The following is a 20,347-nucleotide window of genomic DNA, read 5'->3' as shown; positions in this document are numbered from 1 at the left end:
GCCCAGGCAGTGTTGGTCAGTGCTGCTCAGCAGGCAGCACCGGACTGGACTGGATTACAGCTGATACAAGGTGTGAAGGAACAAGGGGTGGCTGTGGGCATGCACTTGCTGCCGCTGCCAGTGTTTATCTGCATGGCAGGAGGGCATTTGGGCGTTGCCAGGAAGGCGTTTTTATGTAGATTCCTCCTCTTTCAGCACTGCATTGTGGTGCAAGCAAAAGAAGCAAATCCTGTGTAGCTTCCTCTCCGGCCTTTATTCACCTCCCTCCCGCTTAGTAGCTGTAAATGTGTGTGAGCCTGCAGGGCCCCATGGAATTGCCTAGGAGTAGGCTGAATCAATCGCTGCAAGGGGTGAACAGCAGTATTAGGCAGGCTCGGTCAACGGCCGGCCCATTCGGGTTATCGCTTCTCGGCCTTTTGGCAAGATCAGGTGTAGTATTTCTGCATCTGGTTTTGTTGGGAGGTGTCCGGGGTACCCTGCTCCTTGGCCTTGGGGGATCGTCTCTTTTCACAGAGAGACTTCACCCCCTTGCTGCTATTTGGGGAGTGGGCTTAGCCCCCGGACAACGAGTTGCGATCGCGCCTTACCCAAGAGGTCAACCGGCCTTGAGGCGTTTTTCTAAGAGCGTTCCGAGGGCGTTTATCGGGCTTCGTAGGTGTCTGGGGTACCCTAATCCTTGGCCTTGGGGGAGGGTTCCACTTAATTGTGGAATCTGAGCCCTTGCTGCTATAAGGGACAGGCTTAGCCCCCAGGCACTGAAAATGCCATATACATTTGGATTTGCATCCGGGGACACCCGGTTGCGCCAGTCCGTCCGCATCGAGGTGGAAGAAGGCCATCGCCAGCGGAAGAACCTTCGCTTCATTGTGGAGGTGATTCTGCTGGACTTCCTGGGGCTCAAGCGGGCGGACATCCTGTGTCTCAACGACCAGGAAAGCCGCGGTCGGTACACCGTATCCTTTACGGCCGCGGCATGTTGCGACAACATGCACAAAAGATTGTCTGATGCGGACCAGAGTGAGGAGCGGCTAAATGGACTGAACTTTTTATTCCTCTACGGGGAGGAAGAAGTCCCGCTCGTGATGTGCATGTTCAGTCCATTTGTCTCAGAGTGTGACATTGAAACCTTCCTCAGTCGTTACTGCAGGGAGGTCCGCTTCTCACATAAAATCTTGAACACCCAGAGCTTCTGGAATGGCAAAAGAAAATATTGGGTGAAGTTCCGCCAGGATCCCAATGGCATTGGAGGCTTACATCACCCACCCCAGAACTTTGCCATTGGGAAGAATCGAGGATTCCTATTTTACCCCCAGATGCCAATAGCCTGCCGGAACTGCTTGAGATATGGCCACACCAGAGAACATTGTGACCGGCCCCATGTGGTGCAGTGTAACAGGTGTGGCCAGGTTGGACACGTAGCGGCAAAATGCAGTTCCGAGGTGTTGTGCAATCTGTGCGGCATGACTGGGCATGCTTTTAAAGATTGCCCCCGCAGAGCGAAATCTGGGCCACCCAGACCAGGGCCAGAGCGGCAGTTTGCAACATGTGCAGACGCCGCTGGTAATGCCCCAAAACGAGCATTGACGACTGAGGGGTCCAGGCCAAAGTCCTTCACAGCTCCATCGGGGGGCCCACCGATGTCAGCCTCGAGGGACGGCCATAGGGATTCCACCGGGTCCAGGCAGAGCAGGAGGAATTCTGACTCTGCTGGACATAAGTTGACCGGCACCTCTGCAAACAGGTCCTCTGCTCCGCCTGCAGTGGACCCTGTTGAGGCAGTGGTTAGCGACAGGCGTCGTGGCTCCGTAGGTTCTGCAGTAGGACCTGACGCCTGTCCCAAGAGTGTGGGCATGGAGCGGAGACACTCTGTGTCAGACGAGGGCTCCATTAAGAAAACCCTAAAATATGCTGGATTGGAGCCTCGTTTTGACCATTTCCGGTCAACGGGGGGGTCGGAGCAAAGTTCCTCCACTGCGGTTGTGGAGGGGCTTGCGATGAAGGCTCCCCGTAAGCAGGCAAAGGTTGCCAAGAGCGATGGGACCTCACAGGCCCCTGTGCAGCTGCCCAGGAAGGACATCAGCGATATCTTCAGCCAGGGGCCAGAGATGGGTGAGAGCGACTTCGAGGAGATGGATAGGAGCCATTCTGCAAAGAGACAGCGAGAGGAAGAGGAGTCCGGAGTTCGGAGGAAAGCTGCCTATCGGAGTTCGGATGAGAGCAGTGTGGGGGTTGGAGCCGCCCACGTATCTGGCTCTGACCCTACCAACATCCAAGATTTATTGACCCCTCAAAAAGGGGGTCCAGACTCGCAGCTGATCTCCGAGTACGACTCTTCTGGTTCGGACCCTGACCTCAACTAAGACTATGTTGGTTCCTATCAAAGTCGCCTCACTAAATGTGAGGTCCCTAAAGAGCCCTGTCCGCAGGACTGCTTTATTTTCATTTTTAGAGACTGTGGACTTTGACCTTTGCCTGCTTCAAGAATGTGGAATCCCTAATGACTTGGAATATCAAGATTTAAAGATGGACTGGAAACTAGGCCCCTCAGTCTGGTCTGGTGGAAATGACTGTCGCTCTGCGGGGGTTGGATTGCTCTGCCGAGGTCGTTTTATCTCCATCCAAACAGTGACTGAAATCATGCCCGGCAGAGCTATTTTAATACATTTGCTTTTTAATGGAACTTTAATTCGTGTTTTAAACGTTTATGCCCCTCCTACCAAACAGGAGAGGGCAGAACTATTAGAGATTTTACCATTGTTTTGTGTTGGGTCTACCCCCCTGCTGGTGGGTGGTGATTTTAACTGTGTGCGAGATGGAGAACACCGCCAGGGTGGGGATTTTAATCGAAAAATTGACCGTACTTCTTACCTGCTCAAGAATTTTATTGGTGATTTTAAATTGAAAGATTGCTGGAGGGAACTCTTGCCTGCGGACCCAGGCCCCACCTGGTCCAATGGAAGAGTGAGCTCCAGAATTGATTTTATTTTCACTTCTAATAGTTTTATTCCCAAAAAATGTTTGCTTTTAACAAATATTTTATCTGATCACAAGCTCCTTTCAGTGCACCTGGAGCTAGAGGGAGAGCAAAAAGCTTGTAGGGGTCCCTGGAGACTAAACACCACACTCCTGGAGGACCCCATCATTAAAGAGGAGTTTGTGCGGACCTACCAGTGTTGGCAGTCCCATAGAGCGCCCAGTCAGCCTATGCTACACTGGTGGGAGGGCATTAAACCCAAAATCAGAGCTTTTTTTATTCGAGCAGGTAAGAAGAAAGCAAAAGAGAAAAAACAATGGTTTTATGTTCTTAATAAACGTTTACATGTACTTTTTAAATTGAAGGAGATTGGTATGGATGTTGATGATGATATCTTAAATCTTAAAGCTGAAATAAAATATGCCATAGAAGAGAAAGGGAAACAAATAATTTTTAATTCACATTTAAAGCACCTCGAGGATGGCGAGAAGTGTTCCCGGTTCTTCTTCAAAAAGGTAATGGATAAACGAGATGTCATTTTAAACCTTGAAGGAGAAACCACTATGGTCGGCATTTTAAATTCTGCTTTTAATTTCTACCAATCTCTTTTTAACAAGAAAAATATTGATCCTTCCTTTTTAGAACATGTTCTTAATTCCCTTGATGCCAAGCTAGATATTTTAGACCAGGAAGTTTTATCCCGTAATATTACCTTGGAGGAACTTTTATTTGCTTTTAAAAGTTTTTCTAATGGGAAAGCTCCTGGGGAAGATGGTCTGCCCATCGAATTTTATCATGCTTTTTGGGAAATTTTAAAGAATGACATGTTTTTATTGTATAAGGAAGTTTTTATTACTGAAGAGCTGCCCCCTTCCTGGAGGAGGGGGATTGTGTCCTTAATTTTTAAAAAAGGTGAGAGGGACCAGTTAAAAAACTGGCGCCCTATTACTCTTTTAAACGTTGATTGTAAAATTTTAGCTAAACTAATAACAATCCGTTTTAAACCTTTTATTCATAAATTAATCCATCCAAACCAGGTATGTGGGGTACCTGGGAGGTCAATTACTGAGTCCCTGAATATTTTACGTGACATCATTTGGTATTTTAAAGAAAGGGGTCAAAGCCTTGCTATTTTATCCTTAGATTTCGAGAAGGCTTTTGACCGGGTCTCCCATGAATATCTTTTTATGGTTCTTAAAAAGATGGCTGTTCCTGAAATTATTTTAACACGTATTAAGCTTTTATATCGATCCTGTTTTAGCCAAATTTCTATCAACGGATTTTTAACTAAAGGTGTTCCTCTTTTATCAGGGGTGAAACAGGGGTGCCCGTTGTCTCCGCTCCTTTTTATTTGTGCCATAGAACCTCTGTTCACCCTAATAAGAGATGATAAAGTCATCAGAGGCGTGCCCATACCTGGAGGAAGGGGGAACCAGGTAAAAATCCTAGGCTATATGGATGACGCCACCGTCCTATGCCCAGACGCCGCTTCTATGAGACGGGCATTGAGGAACACCGGTTTTTTTTGTGAAGCCTCTGGTTTTAAATTAAACGTTGATAAGTGTGACTGTTTTTATACTGGTGTATGGGATTCCTCTGTGACACCAGGAGTTAACATGCAGCAGGATCAGATAAAAATTTTAGGAATTGTTTTTAATCAAGAAAACGATGGGAGACCCAATTGGGATTCAGTAATTGCCAAAATGGAAAAAAAGGTTTTAATGTGGAATTTGAGAAATCTCACCATGGAGGGAAAAGTTTTAATAATTAAATCTGTTTTATTACCCATAATGCTTTATGTAGCTATGGTTTTCCCTCCAACAATTTTATATATTAAAAAGTGACCAGGATCTGTTTTATGTTTTTATGGGGTTCCAAAATGGAAAAACTAAAACGTGATTTTATGTACAGATGTAAGGACAATGGCGGGAGAGATGTTCCTAACCTTTTTAACTTCTTTTACATTAAATACTTTTGCTTCTGTTTTAAAATGTATAATTCTGATGGTATTTTTAGCTACTTTTTAAAGTACGCTACGGGCATGATTTTTAAACGATGGTTTCGTGTCCCTTTGAATTCTCCTGTGCTTCTGTGTCCCCCAAAACAATATGCGGTGCTCGAAAAAACTGTCAGGCTCCTAGGTCTCCAAGAATTGGAGCCTGACATATTGGGGGACCAGAAAAAAGTGTCACTCTCCTGTAGGCGGCAGGAGGATACACTGGCAGTTTCAAATTTCTCACAGGCAAGGTCCAAGGTGGTGTGGCGGAACGTTTTCGGGAAATTTATGGCAAATGTGCACAAGGACCTTGCCTGGGCAATCGTTCACCAGTGCCTCCCTACTCGTGAATTCCAGCATAGGCGAGGACTGGTGGCGAGAGCCAAGTGCCCGAGAGACAGGTGTGGTGACGACGAGACGATAATGCACCTGTTTTGGAACTGCCCATATGCACAGGAGGTTTGGAGGAAGGTAGGCCCATTGCTGAAATGGGCCTGCGGTCTTAAAGATCTTAAATTTGAATACGTGTTTTATGGTCTTTTTAACTGCCCAAGTTTTAAACAGCAAATGGTCTGTTGGATCATTTTAAACTGTTTTAAGAATGCCATTTGGAAGGTTAGGAACATTCTGCTTTTTAAACATGATTTTATTGACGTTAAAAATTGTGTGAAATATGCCCTAAGTGAAATGTATATTTATTATCTTAGGGACAAAAAGCAGCTAGGGGTAAAAGAAGCAACATCCATGTGGTGTTTGCAAATGTGGAATACCATAACATTGTAAATAAAAATGGTTTTATTCTTTTATGTCTTTTATGCCCTGTATAAATTTTATCCTGCTATTGTTCTGTACTTTTATTATAACATCTGTATTAATGGTCTTATTATTATTACTTTTGTATTCATTTAAATGTATGAATATTCATGTATTATGCTGTTGATTTTATCTTGTGGTTTCAATTTTAAAAAAAAGTCTGTAAAATATATTATTTTTGCCAATAAAAAACTTTGTTGAAACCTTATCTGTTCTTATCAGTTTAATATCTGATACGTCCCCTATCTGGGGACCATATATTAAATGGATTTTTAGAACAGGGAGATGGAAATAGAGCTTGCTCTGTCCACTCCACGCATTGACCTGGTATTGCAGTATTTCCAGGACCGGTGCACCCTTCCCTTATGTGTTGACTAAAATCAGATTCCAAAAGTGCTATTTGTGTTTGCTATTGTTTTTGTCTTTCTGATGGGATCTCCCCTTTTAATCCCATTATTTCAACACCTGTTGGACAATGCATTTGTACAGTCATGTGTGATAATGAGCTCATTTATTAAATGCAATTAATTAATACATTGCCACCTCTTGTTGTGTGTGTGTCTTCTGTGTTTCTGTGTTTCCGGCATTTCACATTGGAACAGCTCATTCACCTTCCTTGTCTTCTCTCCGCCCTCCCTCCTAGGTAGGTTAAAGAGCTGCACCTGAGCCAGCCACTGATTGATGCAGCACCACAGTCAAATAGCGGAGTGGAGTAGGGGAACAGCAAACAGCCATTAAAGCCGCCCGCCCGCCCGCCTGCCTGCCTGCCTGCCCGCCACAATGGACCTACCTGTGTACACTACATGGATGTGATGGAATGTACTGTCGTCCCTACATTTCAAGAAGAAGTAAGAATTGCAGTTGCAACAAAGCCTTGCTTGCCTACAAAGAGAGCAGCAATTTGGATTTGTTACTATGTTACCTAGAAGAATAACAAACTGTGCAAGGATGGAGGTTGTAGGAGCAAAGAGAAGTTGTCTGTAAAGTTGGTGGATGCTTATTTTCCATTTTGCAGTCCCTTGTCTCCCTCTTGTGGCCTCCTGGAGGCAAATAAATGTGCAAAAAAAAGACAGCCTGGCGGCCGGCTGTTGCAGTGTTGCCCTCTCAGGCAACACTGAGTGACTGACTGAGCCTCACCGTCTTATATAAAGTTCAGACGGAACTTTGCACGTGTCATAGTGGAGCCCTCAGGATTCCAGAGCCAGCTTTCTGACATCATAATGGGGCCTGCCTCAGAGATAGATAAAAGCCTGGGCCCAGGCAGTGTTGGTCAGTGCTGCTCAGCAGGCAGCACCGGACTGGACTGGATTACAGCTGATACAAGGTGTGAAGGAACAAGGGGTGGCTGTGGGCATGCACTTGCTGCCGCTGCCAGTGTTTATCTGCATGGCAGGAGGGCATTTGGGCGTTGCCAGGAAGGCGTTTTTATGTAGATTCCTCCTCTTTCAGCACTGCATTGTGGTGCAAGCAAAAGAAGCAAATCCTGTGTAGCTTCCTCTCCGGCCTTTATTCACCTCCCTCCCGCTTAGTAGCTGTAAATGTGTGTGAGCCTGCAGGGCCCCATGGAATTGCCTAGGAGTAGGCTGAATCAATCGCTGCAAGGGGTGAACAGCAGTATTAGGCAGGCTCGGTCAACGGCCGGCCCATTCGGGTTATCGCTTCTCGGCCTTTTGGCACGATCTCGTGTCATTAGGTGATCAGCATGTCATGCCCTTGGCCTTTTGGCATCGCCACCTCGGTGGCTTAAGCCATCTGCTGCTATTAGGGGGTAGGCTGAGTGATCATTAGTAGAGCGATCATGGGAGCTAGGCTCCGCTACGCTGGGATCGGGGAAACCCGGATCAAGAACGCTTTCGGTATCGACGTACCCTTGGATAAAAGAGATCTGTTTTCATTGAAGCATCTGGTGCAAGACATCCTCTTCAAGACCCTCAATGTCAGCAGGAGCGACATTCTATGCCTTCAGGACCCTAGAGGTAACCGTTTTACTCTTGTTCTCAACAGTCTCAATGCTTGTTACAATTTGTATGCGACAATCAAGGCAAACCTGCAAAATACTGAGCTGGATGGACTTGTCTTCACTGTGCTGTGTAACAATGATGTGCCATTGGTTGTGCTTATGTACAATCCTCATGTGTTGGTGGAGGACATTCTTTCTTTTCTAAGGAAGTACTGCTCCTATGCAAGTTATTCCCACCAGGTTCTAAACACTGAGTCTATATGGACTGGAAAACATAAGTTTTTTGTGCGCTTTGAAGAGGACCCTGCAGGACCATTGGGGGTTAAATACCCTCCCAGAAATTTTGCAATTGGCCGTGATAAAGGTTATTTATTTTTCCCCCAGCCTCCTGTGTTTTGCAGGAAGTGTAAAACGTATGGGCATACTTATGAAGACTGCACACAGGAAGGGGTTACATGCAACAAATGCAACCAGGATGGTCATCTGGCTAAAGACTGTAAGAATCCTATTGTGTGCAACATGTGTAGTACAGTGGGACATGCATTTAAAAACTGCCCAATGCGTGCAAAAAATAAGAGGGTGAGGACTATGGCGGAGGTAGTAGCAGGTGAAGCCAGTGGCAGTACATCTAATGTGGTTCTAAGCTCTGTTGTCCAGGGAATTCAGGAGCCGACGCCTAAGGAGCCTGCTGAGCCGACGCCTCCCAGAGGGCCTGCTGGGCCATCACCTCCTGGGGAGCCTGCTGAATCTCTCACTGAGCTAACTCATGCTAGCAAAACGGTGGCTGAAGAAATGGAAGTGGCTTTGTTGGAAGGAGACCTGCCTCACCCCTCTGATGACTTGACTGGTTTGAGGGGGGATGGTGAGATAGATGCTTCTCTCTCCAGGACTCCGGTCTTGTCCTGGGAAGGAATTTACATAGAACAAGATGGCGGAGGTGGCCAAGGAGACTTTCCATCTTCTCTTGTGAGATCTGCTGAGGAGGAGGGAGAAGGGTCGTCTTCCAAAAGACTACGTACTATGCTGTCACCCTTGAGTGAGGATGGAGCCAGCCCAGACAGGGGAATTTACCCTATCTCTCATTTCTCTGAGGATTTTCCTTTTTTAGGGGAGGACGCAGAAAAAGCTGTCTTCGTGTCCGGTTGCCAGCCTCCAGGAGGCGTAGGCTGATCAGACAGTGGGGTATCGGTGGTTACGTTCGTAAAAAGATCAAGATATGGGCTCCAAAACTACATTTAATGTCATATCCATAAATGTCAGACAAATAGCATCTAAGTCTAGACGTGCTTTAGTTTTGGATCATGTCAGGAATCTTGGAGCAGAAATTTCTTGCCTGCAGGAATGTGGCATATCTGAACCACCGGGGGAGGGGGATTGGCCCTATGGGCAATGTGTTTGGTCAGGGTCTTCGTTTAATAAAAATGATGGTGTAGGGATACTACTGGGGAATAAGGGTATAAACTTGGAGAGTTACACAGTGGTTGAAATAGGTCGATGTCTGATTGCAGTAGTGTGTTGTAGGGGATTTAGGGTCAGGGTGATAAATACGTATTGCCCTACAGACAGGGCGAGTAGGCTGGCTTTGTTAGAAAAGCTGAGCATTTTCCTACCTGGGAGGATACCTACAATTTTTGTAGGAGATTTCAATTGCTCCTTTGATGGAGAGGGCCTGGATGTGACCGGGAAAAAGTTAAATCAATTAATGTCTGACTTTTCTTTTCTAGATACGGCAGAAATGCATTTGGGTAAGCCACCACCACCAACGTATAAATCAGACAGAGGAGGGGTTGAGTCTAGGATTGACCGTATATGTGTATCCAAGAATCTAGTTTGTAAGACTTTTGTTCAAAGTGAGGTACCATTTTCGGATCATGTATGTTTGCAAGTATGGATGGAAGGTAATTGTAAATTTAGTTTTGGGAGGGGTGTATGGAAGTTGAATAGTAGATTATTAGAGGATGTGGAAGTGATGGATGAGTTTAAGTGTAAGTATGCTGTGTGGAAAAGGGAGAAAAATAGTTTTAAAGATGTGCTTAAGTGGTGGGATTGGGTGAAAGTGCAGATTAAAAATTTTTTTGTAAGATGGGGACATAAACAAGCTACTAGACTACGTAATCAGTATAAAGATCTGAATGTTAGGATAGAATGGTTACGTAAGATGGGTGAAAATGGGATTGATATGAGTGATTTGTTGGAAGAGGCCAGAAAGGAGTTAAAGCAGGTTTTGGAAAGAAAAGGTAAAGAAATCATTTTTAGATCAAAAGTGGAATATCTAGATAAAAATGAAAAATGTACAAGATTTTTTTTCAAAAAAATGTGTGGTAAGAAAGAAGATATGAATGAAGTTGTTAATGAGAAAGGTGAGTGTATGGAGGGTGTAGATGTGGTAAAAGTGGTGGAATCATACTATTCAGAGTTGTATGGGAAAAAATGGATTGATAATGGTTTGATGAATGAGGTTTTGGGTGGTTTGGAAAGTGTCCTTGGTGAGGATGACTGCGTGGGGTTGAATGAAGAGATAACTCTTGAAGAAGTGAAGAATGTGATAATGAGTGCGGGGAAAAATAAAACTCCTGGTAAAGATGGTATTCCGGTGGAATTCTACGTAAAGATGTGGGAGGTAATAGGGGTAGACTTGCTGGAAGTGTGTAAGAATATATGGGATAAAGGGGTTTTGTGTGAGTCTATGAAAGAAGGTGTGATTGTTTTGATCTACAAGAAAGGAGACAAGAAGTGTTTGGGTAATTGGAGGCCAATTTCATTATTGAATGCAGATTATAAATGTTTTAGTAAAATCTTGGCTAATCGTATGCGTGAGGTGGTAGGTAAAATTGTAGGGGAGGAGCAAGTGTGTGCTGTGCCAGGTAGAAGTATGACTGATAATTTGGTTTTGTTGAGAGATTTGATTGGTGACTGTATGAGTAGGAAACAGAAGTGTATGATGCTTGCATTGGATTTTGAAAAGGCTTTCGATAGGGTGTCGCACGGGTTTATGTTTGCGGTACTTGCTAGGATGGGTTTCTCCACTAGGTTTTTGGAAGGTGTGAAGTGTTTGTACAGGGATGTGTCAAGTGAAGTTTTGGTGAATGGTAATTTAAGTTCAAAAGTATGTGTAGAATCTGGGGTTAGACAGGGGTGCCCTATGTCCCCTGTTTTGTTTATTTGTGTAATTGAAGTTCTGATGTGTTTAGTAAGAAGAGATAAGGTAATGAGAGGTTTTCTGATCCCAGGGAGTGGGGGTAAATGTGTTAAAATTTTGGGTTATATGGATGATGTGGTGGTTGTGAGTGATTGTATGGCTGGGCTGAATAGAGTTAAATTATGGTTGGATTTCTTCTGTGGTGCATCTGCTTTTAAAGTGAATTGGGGTAAGTGTGTATTCAAGTGTTTTGGGGACAGGGGAGTAAGAATGGGAGGGGTGCGAAATGAAGTGGGTGCAGTGAAAGTGTTGGGGATTCAGTTTAATGATGATTTAAGAGGGAATGAGAGTTGGGATGAATGCGGCTTGAGAATTGAGAGGAAGTTAAATTTTTGGAGGCTTAGGGACCTGACCCTATCGGGGAAGGTATTAATAATAAAATCGGTTATTCTGCCAATTCTGGTCTTTGTGGCTTGTGTTTTTCCAACCGCCAGTAGGAAGATTAAGAAGTTAGAGAAAATGGTTTTTACTTTTTTTTGGGGAAGCCGAATGGAGAAACTGAAGCGTGAATTTGTGTATAAGTCTTGTGAGAATGGGGGTTTGGGTTTTCCACATGTTGAGGTTTTTCTTGGGCTTAATTATATTAAAATGGTGGTGGTTCTTTTGGGAAAAGGAAGTAAGAGCGCGTATATGGTTAGGTATATGGCGGGTTGGATGCTTTATGGGTTAGATTGGGTTAAGAGAGATGCTACTGTGCCTGTTGCGTATGTATGTCCTGTATGGTATATTCTGATTGAAAAATTTATTAGGAAGCATGATTTGATTGCAGTTCCAATGGGTGAGTTTAAGAATAAGAAGGCTGTGTCAAAAAGGTTGTGTGTGAATGAGGTTGTCTGTAATATTGTGGGTTTGAGAGGACAGGATGTTGTGAATGTTTGGAAGAAGTTAAGTGTGACAGGTATGTCAAATAGGCAAAAAGACATAGTGTGGATGGCGATGCATGATATTTTGCCTGTTAGAGATGTGCAGAGGAGGAGGATGTTAGTTAGATTTGAGGTTTGTCCAAGAGTTGGGTGTGGTTCGTGTGAGACTGTAAGACATCTCTTTTGGGACTGTGATTATGCTTATGAGGTTTGGAGAAGAATGGGTGGTTTGTGTAAGGAATTGGCTGGGGTAAGTTTTATGGATTGGAAGGTCGCAATGTTCGCTATAGGTGCATGTAATAGGGCAAGTGATAGGATATTATGGTTGATTATGGTGTGTATAATGGAGAGCTTGTGGGATGTGCGCAATTTAGGTATTTTCAAGCATAAGTGGGTACCAATTAATGATTGTGTGAGGATGATATTGTCTAGATTATATGTGGTTTATCGCTGGGATAGTCAGTGTGGTGGTGGCATAGACGCAGAGGGAGTTTGGAAATTTAAGAAATGGAGAAGGTTAGTGAAATACAGTTAATTGTTGTTTTCTATCTCTGTTTCAAATGTTGTCCCTTGTTTTATTATGTTTCTTTTTGATCGGAATAAAGTATTACCATGATGATGTATGACTAAGGCAACTTATGCCTTAAAGATGCAAAATGGTTCTTGCGTTGTACTGTTGCTTTAAGTTGAACTGAATGGTATAAAAAAAAAAAAAAAAAAAAAAAAAAAAAAAAAAAAATCTGTTCTTATCAGTTTAATATCTGATACGTCCCCTATCTGGGGACCATATATTAAATGGATTTTTAGAACAGGGAGATGGAAATAGAGCTTGCTCTGTCCACTCCACGCATTGACCTGGTATTGCAGTATTTCCAGGACCGGTGCACCCTTCCCTTATGTGTTGACTAAAATCAGATTCCAAAAGTGCTATTTGTGTTTGCTATTGTTTTTGTCTTTCTGATGGGATCTCCCCTTTTAATCCCATTATTTCAACACCTGTTGGACAATGCATTTGTACAGTCATGTGTGATAATGAGCTCATTTATTAAATGCAATTAATTAATACATTGCCACCTCTTGTTGTGTGTGTGTCTTCTGTGTTTCTGTGTTTCCGGCATTTCACATTGGAACAGCTCATTCACCTTCCTTGTCTTCTCTCCGCCCTCCCTCCTAGGTAGGTTAAAGAGCTGCACCTGAGCCAGCCACTGATTGATGCAGCACCACAGTCAAATAGCGGAGTGGAGTAGGGGAACAGCAAACAGCCATTAAAGCCGCCCGCCCGCCCGCCTGCCTGCCTGCCCGCCACAATGGACCTACCTGTGTACACTACATGGATGTGATGGAATGTACTGTCGTCCCTACATTTCAAGAAGAAGTAAGAATTGCAGTTGCAACAAAGCCTTGCTTGCCTACAAAGAGAGCAGCAATTTGGATTTGTTACTATGTTACCTAGAAGAATAACAAACTGTGCAAGGATGGAGGTTGTAGGAGCAAAGAGAAGTTGTCTGTAAAGTTGGTGGATGCTTATTTTCCATTTTGCAGTCCCTTGTCTCCCTCTTGTGGCCTCCTGGAGGCAAATAAATGTGCAAAAAAAAGACAGCCTGGCGGCCGGCTGTTGCAGTGTTGCCCTCTCAGGCAACACTGAGTGACTGACTGAGCCTCACCGTCTTATATAAAGTTCAGACGGAACTTTGCACGTGTCATAGTGGAGCCCTCAGGATTCCAGAGCCAGCTTTCTGACATCATAATGGGGCCTGCCTCAGAGATAGATAAAAGCCTGGGCCCAGGCAGTGTTGGTCAGTGCTGCTCAGCAGGCAGCACCGGACTGGACTGGATTACAGCTGATACAAGGTGTGAAGGAACAAGGGGTGGCTGTGGGCATGCACTTGCTGCCGCTGCCAGTGTTTATCTGCATGGCAGGAGGGCATTTGGGCGTTGCCAGGAAGGCGTTTTTATGTAGATTCCTCCTCTTTCAGCACTGCATTGTGGTGCAAGCAAAAGAAGCAAATCCTGTGTAGCTTCCTCTCCGGCCTTTATTCACCTCCCTCCCGCTTAGTAGCTGTAAATGTGTGTGAGCCTGCAGGGCCCCATGGAATTGCCTAGGAGTAGGCTGAATCAATCGCTGCAAGGGGTGAACAGCAGTATTAGGCAGGCTCGGTCAACGGCCGGCCCATTCGGGTTATCGCTTCTCGGCCTTTTGGCTAAGATCAAGTGTAGTATCTGTTCTTATCAGTCCTTGTAAGGATAGATAGCTCGGAGAACCACTGGGGGCTATAAACACTAGCTTAGCGATCCAAGAGCGTTCCAGACGAAGCCGGCGACGAACTGCGGAGAAGAACCAGCGAAGACGACGATCCAGAAGGGAGAAGCCGCCATCGGGGAAGAAGCTCCGGGAGATCGCTGCCGGGAAGAAGAAGGAGAACTTCGGAGAAGAGCCGCTGCTGAAGGGGATCTTCGAAGAAGCTCGGCCGCAGAAGAAGAAGCTCGACGAGGAACCGCTGCGGAAGAAATTTTGTGGAAGAACCTCGGCCAGCAAGGAGAAGATTTGCATAGCTCCGCCCCCTTCGGGAAAGAGCTATCGAAGATCCTCCCCAAGCGACAGGAACAGCTGGAAGAAGCCATGGCCTCAACCAGCAACCCTGCCACCCAGAAGAAGAAGGCTGATGGACCAGGTGAGCCGGCCCAGGCCAGGACATCTCCTCCTGAAGCCTCCTCAGGCGAACAGGCCACCAGGAAGCCGAACCAGGCTGCTCCAACCCTGGAGCCCTGGATGAAGCAGACGGTGGCCCTGAAGCTGAAGGAGGTGGACGGGAGAGTGCCGGACATGACGGAAGAAGTGTTCTGCCAGAAGATGCTCCTGGACCAGGGCTTCGCTAAGCCGGAGACCATCAGCATCCAGGCCTTCATGACCGGGATGTTCTTCGTGACCTTCGCTTCGATCAACATCTGCAGAAGGTACTGGGAGATGGTGAAAGCGGCGAGGCCTGAATCCCCTTTCTCTCGCTTTGTGGGCAACTGCCCTGTCCAAAGAGAGGAAAGGCGGGTGACGGTCTCAATGCGGAACCCACACACCCCCGGCAAAGACATCACCACGCTCCTGAAGCGGTTCTGCACAGTGGTGAGGGAACCCACCCACATCCTGAACGGACTCGGCTTCTGGACTGGCAAGTGGTCGGTAATCGTCCGACTGAACAAGGATTCGAGCGCGGAAGACGGCCTCCAGCACCTGCCCCAGTCATTCTCGCTGGGCAACTCCTACGGCCTCATCTATTACCCGGACATGCCGCAGATCTGCAGGAGATGCAGCAAGAAGGGTCATTCGGTGAAGGACTGCAAGGAGGACGCCTGCAAGAACTGCCGGGTAACAGGACACGAGACCAAAGACTGCCCGAAACGGACAATGTGCAACCTCTGCGGACAAGCAGCCCACTCTTACAAGGACTGCCCGAAGAGGGATCGATCCTGGGCAACTGTAGCAGCAAAAGCTCCAGCCAGAGGGAACCCCGCCCCAGCCAGAGCTCCAGCGGCACAGAAGACCGGGAAAAAGAAGGATGGTAAGAAGACGACAGTCCCTCCCCCCCCTCTCCCGGCCCTCCCTCGCCCTACCCTTCCCACCCTCCCTCGCCCGGCCCTCCCCACCCCCCCGTCCCCAACCCCTGTCACCCCCACTGAGGCTCTCACCTTCTCCTACCCACCCATCTCAGTGGTCCTGTCACCTGCACCTCTCCCAACCCAGCCTCCCTTCTCCCCAGCTCCAGCAGCACTAACATCTTCCCCTCCAGCTGCTGGAGTCCTCTCCCTGGAGGATTTTCCCCCTCTTGTCTCCTCAGGTGCCATCCAGAGGAAGAGAAAGGTGAGGGACAGCCCAGCTGCTGAGTCCTCAAAGCGACAAGTCGTGGAAATCTGCGAAGATTCCCTTGCGCAGCAGGAGGAAATGGAGCAGATGGTGGAGGAACTCGTGTCTGAACCTGAGGTCATCGACTTCACAACAGACATCCAGGTGGCTACAATCCTGGAACAATTTTTGTCAGAGGGCCTGCTGGATCTTCCGGACCCGCCAGGCTCCAGAGAGGAGGATCCGCCCGACCGGACTGGTAACTAAGGTGTATCGTTTGCACTAACCTTCTTTATTCTCCCCCATGGCTGCTAAACTTAACATCTTTAGCCTCAATGTGAGGAGTGTTAGAGATAGGACTAGATGTCAGATGGTGCTAACTTTTCTTTCCAAGCAGTCGAGTGATGTATTTATGCTGCAGGAATGTACTCTCCCCTCTTCCAGGTCATACCATCATCTGGCCAGGCAGTGGACCCATGGCCCGTCCTACTGGTCTGGTGGGGGCGACTGTAAGTCTGCAGGGGTTGCCATCCTGATTAGGGGAAGCGTATTTACTGTTGACTCTGTCCAGGAGCTCGTCTGCGGCCGCTTGTTGGTCGTAGACGGTTCCTGGGCGGGAGAGCCGATTAGGCTCATCAACGTGTACGCTCCCCCTATGAAGGCTGAGCGCCTGGAACTATTCCAGACCCTGCGGACCCAGCTCGCCACCACTAGGGCAGTGGTGATGGCCGGGGACTTCAACTGCCCCATCGAAGAGGATGGACGAAGTTCCGGCACTTCAATCAAGCTGGATGTCAGTTCCAAACTGCTTATCGAGATGGTAACCGAAGCATCCTTGCAGGACGTTGTGGGCTCCATGGGGATCGGCTCTGTGAACTATTCATGGAGCCGACCCGATGGCTCACTTCGTTCTCGGATTGACTTTGTGTTCACCTCCCGGGCAGTCAAGCAGCATGGGCACTCCATGGTCCCCTGCTTCTTCTCTGACCACAGGGCCATTCTCTTCCAGGGTGCCATCGGCCACGGTTTTCCTCCCGGCCCTGGCTCCTGGAAGCTGAATTGTGCCCTGCTGGAAAGAGAGGAGGTACTGGCGGAACTTAGAGACGCCTATATTGTTTGGAGGAATGATAAAGTTTTCTTTGACAAAACCTGTAACTGGTGGGAATATGTTAAAGTTGAATTTCGTTGTTTCTTTCAGGCAAAAAGTCGTCAACAGGCGTGTGAGAGGAAGAGAGACTTCAGAGAGATGCAGCGTCAGCTGCGATCCCTGCAAGACCTCCTTCAATGCGGCTGGGACGTCAGGAAGGAGCTGGAGGAAGCCAAAAAGGGCCTGAAAAGGCACTTTGAGGAGGAATCCAAGCGAATTGTCTTTCGTTCCAAGGTGGAGAACCTGGAGAAGGGTGAGAAATGTAACTCGTTCTTTTTCAGGAAACTCCATGCCGGCCACACGCCCCTGAAGGAACTCCGAGATGAGACCGGAAACATGCATTCTGGGAAGAAGGAGGTGATGGGAGTCGTCACAGACTACTACCGAAGCCTCTACTCCCGGAAAACCACTGACCCCGAAGCCGCCGATAAATTCCTGTCAGGTATCACTAATCACTTTGATCCTGCAGGTACGGAGGCTATGGATGTACCCCTGACGGTGGAGGAACTGCTCTCTGCCGCTAAATCCTTCAGACCCGGCAGGACCCCGGGCAGTGATGGTCTCCCAGCAGAGCTCTATGTAGCGCTGGGGGACTTGATCTGTCCGGACCTGCTGGAGCTCTATGAGGAGATGGTGGTGGAGGGTAGAATGCCACCGTCCTTGAGAGAAGGCATGATCACGATCTTGTATAAGCGGAAGGGGGAGAGATGTGACCTGAAAAACTGGCGTCCCATCTCTCTCCTGAACGTGGACTACAAGATCCTCGCCAAAGTATTGGCCAACAGACTGAAGGTTGTCATCGGACAGATCATCGGATCGGACCAAACCTGCGGCATTCCTGGCCGTAGGGTGGCCGACAGTCTTGCCCTGGTGAGGGACACGGTGCATTACATGCAAAGCCGCCGTACACACGCGGCCCTGGTCAGTCTGGATCAGGAGAAGGCTTTTGACCGGGTCTCTCACGAATTCATGGGTAAGGCTCTGCGTAGGCTGCGGCTTGGCAGGTTGTTCTGTTTGTATGTTAACCTGATGTATTGCGACATTTACAGCTCGGTGCTGGTGAACGGCTGGAAGACTGACCCCTTTCCTGTATCGTCGGGGGTTAGACAAGGCTGTCCTCTTTCACCTCTCCTTTTTGTTTGTGTTATAGAGCTCTTCGCAGAGGCTATCCGGCAGAATGGAGAGATCAGAGGGATCACCGCACCAGGTCCAGGACACTTCGAGGTCAAATGCTCGCTGTACATGGACGACGTGACCGTCTTCTGCGCTGACCAGAGTTCGGTGACTGCACTCGTCCAGACCTGCGAGGAGTTCGGACGCGCTTCAGGGGCAAAAGTCAACTGCGGGAAGTCGGAAGCCATGCTCTTCGGAAAGTGGTACCTGCCTTCTCCTGCCTCCTTCCCGTTTACTATCAAGCCGGACTTCATCAAAATTCTGGGAGTCTGGTTCGGTAAGGAAGGTGCAGCCCTAAAGTCGTGGGAAGAACGCTTGGCCAAAGTCAACCAAAGGATCGGACTGTGGAGCCTCAGACAACTCACTATTGAGGGCAAAGCAATGGTCCTGCGTAACGAAGTCTTGCCTGTGCTACAATACACTGCACAGGCATGGCCCCCTCTTGCCACCGTCTCGAGGGCCATTACCAGGACTGTGTTTCGCTTCATCTGGGGCTCGAAAATGGACAGAGTAAAGCGGACTGTTATGTACAAGGAGCCCCGCAAAGGTGGGAAGGGTATACCCGACATTCCCACTCTGCTGCGGATCGCTTTTGCATGTGACTGTGTTCGTAGGACTCTGAGGACAGCAAACGGCTCTGCGGGCAAGGCCATGTCCCGCTACTTCCTCCTTCCCCTCTGGCGAGGTTTTGGCTGGGACAAGTGGGACAGCTCCTTCCCTTACAACTGGCACGCTCCCTGGTTCTACGGAGATGTCGTCCGGTTTGTGAGGGAGCATCAACTGGAGGGTCTTAAGCCCGACTTGTGGAAACCTAAGACGATCCACAAGCACATCAGAGCAAAGGACTCACTGGAGTCTGTTCCAGGGCTTCATGCCGACACGTTGGAGACTGTTTGGACTAACGTGTCATCTGGCAGGTTGACCAACGGGCACAAGGACATTTCATGGATGGCCATCCAGGGAGGACTGCCTCTTAGGTCATTCATGCATGCCCGCAACCTGTGCAAGACCCGGTACTGCCCCAGGTGCCCCTTCACGGAGGAAACATCTTTGCACATTTTCTGGCAGTGCCCCTTTGCACAGGGTCTGTTGAAAGCCTTGGAACATGAACTCAAGGACTCAGTACCCAGGAACAGACTGTCGTACCGCTCGGTACTTTATGGACTATTTCCTGGGAATACCACGGATGGAGCAATCCAGGAAGCCTGGCGCCTTATGAACTGCTTTAAGGACGCTATATGGTTTGCCAGGAACCGTCTGATTTTGCGGAGAGAGAGTGTGTCCGTCCAGGACTGCCGCAGGCTGATCCACAGCCTGCTCAGAGACTATTCCACCTGGGACAGCCCGGACGTCGATGAGGAAGAGGACTGATACCCCCCTTCCCCCCACTCTCCCTTCTTGTGTGTTGTCTTTCAATAAAGCTTCGGGCCTGTGATTTCCCCCTTCCCTATCCCCTCCTACCCACTCCCCTATCCCATCACTTGTCTGTAATGCTTTGTTGTTTGGCTTTAGTGAATGCAAGAATGTTAGTGTATCATGTGGTGTAATGTATAGCATAGGCTAGCCTGTACTGTGTATTATACTGTCATGTTATGTTTGACGACTGTTATTATTTATTATTTGCTGCTTCATGGCTTGCGCTGCGTCGCAGTAATGTTTGTATGATGACGATTGATTGTCAATAAAGCAATTTTCAATCAAAAAATCTGTTCTTATCAGTCCTTGTAAGGATAGATAGCTCGGAGAACCACTGGGGGCTATAAACACTAGCTTAGCGATCCAAGAGCGTTCCAGACGAAGCCGGCGACGAACTGCGGAGAAGAACCAGCGAAGACGACGATCCAGAAGGGAGAAGCCGCCATCGGGGAAGAAGCTCCGGGAGATCGCTGCCGGGAAGAAGAAGGAGAACTTCGGAGAAGAGCCGCTGCTGAAGGGGATCTTCGAAGAAGCTCGGCCGCAGAAGAAGAAGCTCGACGAGGAACCGCTGCGGAAGAAATTTTGTGGAAGAACCTCGGCCAGCAAGGAGAAGATTTGCATAGCTCCGCCCCCTTCGGGAAAGAGCTATCGAAGATCCTCCCCAAGCGACAGGAACAGCTGGAAGAAGCCATGGCCTCAACCAGCAACCCTGCCACCCAGAAGAAGAAGGCTGATGGACCAGGTGAGCCGGCCCAGGCCAGGACATCTCCTCCTGAAGCCTCCTCAGGCGAACAGGCCACCAGGAAGCCGAACCAGGCTGCTCCAACCCTGGAGCCCTGGATGAAGCAGACGGTGGCCCTGAAGCTGAAGGAGGTGGACGGGAGAGTGCCGGACATGACGGAAGAAGTGTTCTGCCAGAAGATGCTCCTGGACCAGGGCTTCGCTAAGCCGGAGACCATCAGCATCCAGGC

The 20,347-nt window shown here is 47.9% G+C and overlaps 1 non-coding gene and 2 pseudogenes across 1 annotated transcript; all 3 read left to right on the top strand.

The window, feature by feature from the left end:
• Window positions 1–5,952: 5,952 nt before the first annotated feature.
• Window positions 5,953–6,144, top strand: LOC142653965 (U2 spliceosomal RNA). The gene has a single exon (XR_012848800.1). It is a non-coding gene; the product is annotated as a U2 spliceosomal RNA (small nuclear RNA).
• A 6,336-nt stretch (window positions 6,145–12,480) lies between these two features.
• On the top strand, window positions 12,481–12,697 carry LOC142654292 (U2 spliceosomal RNA; annotated as a pseudogene).
• Window positions 12,698–13,986: 1,289 nt separating this feature from the next.
• On the top strand, window positions 13,987–14,088 carry LOC142654521 (U2 spliceosomal RNA; annotated as a pseudogene).
• The last annotated feature ends 6,259 nt before the right edge of the window (window positions 14,089–20,347 follow it).

The sequence above is a fragment of the Rhinoderma darwinii genome, chromosome 5, assembly GCF_050947455.1.
Source record: "Rhinoderma darwinii isolate aRhiDar2 chromosome 5, aRhiDar2.hap1, whole genome shotgun sequence".
NCBI classification, from domain to species: domain Eukaryota; kingdom Metazoa; phylum Chordata; class Amphibia; order Anura; family Rhinodermatidae; genus Rhinoderma; species Rhinoderma darwinii.
This window is presented reverse-complemented; position numbering and strand designations above follow the sequence as displayed.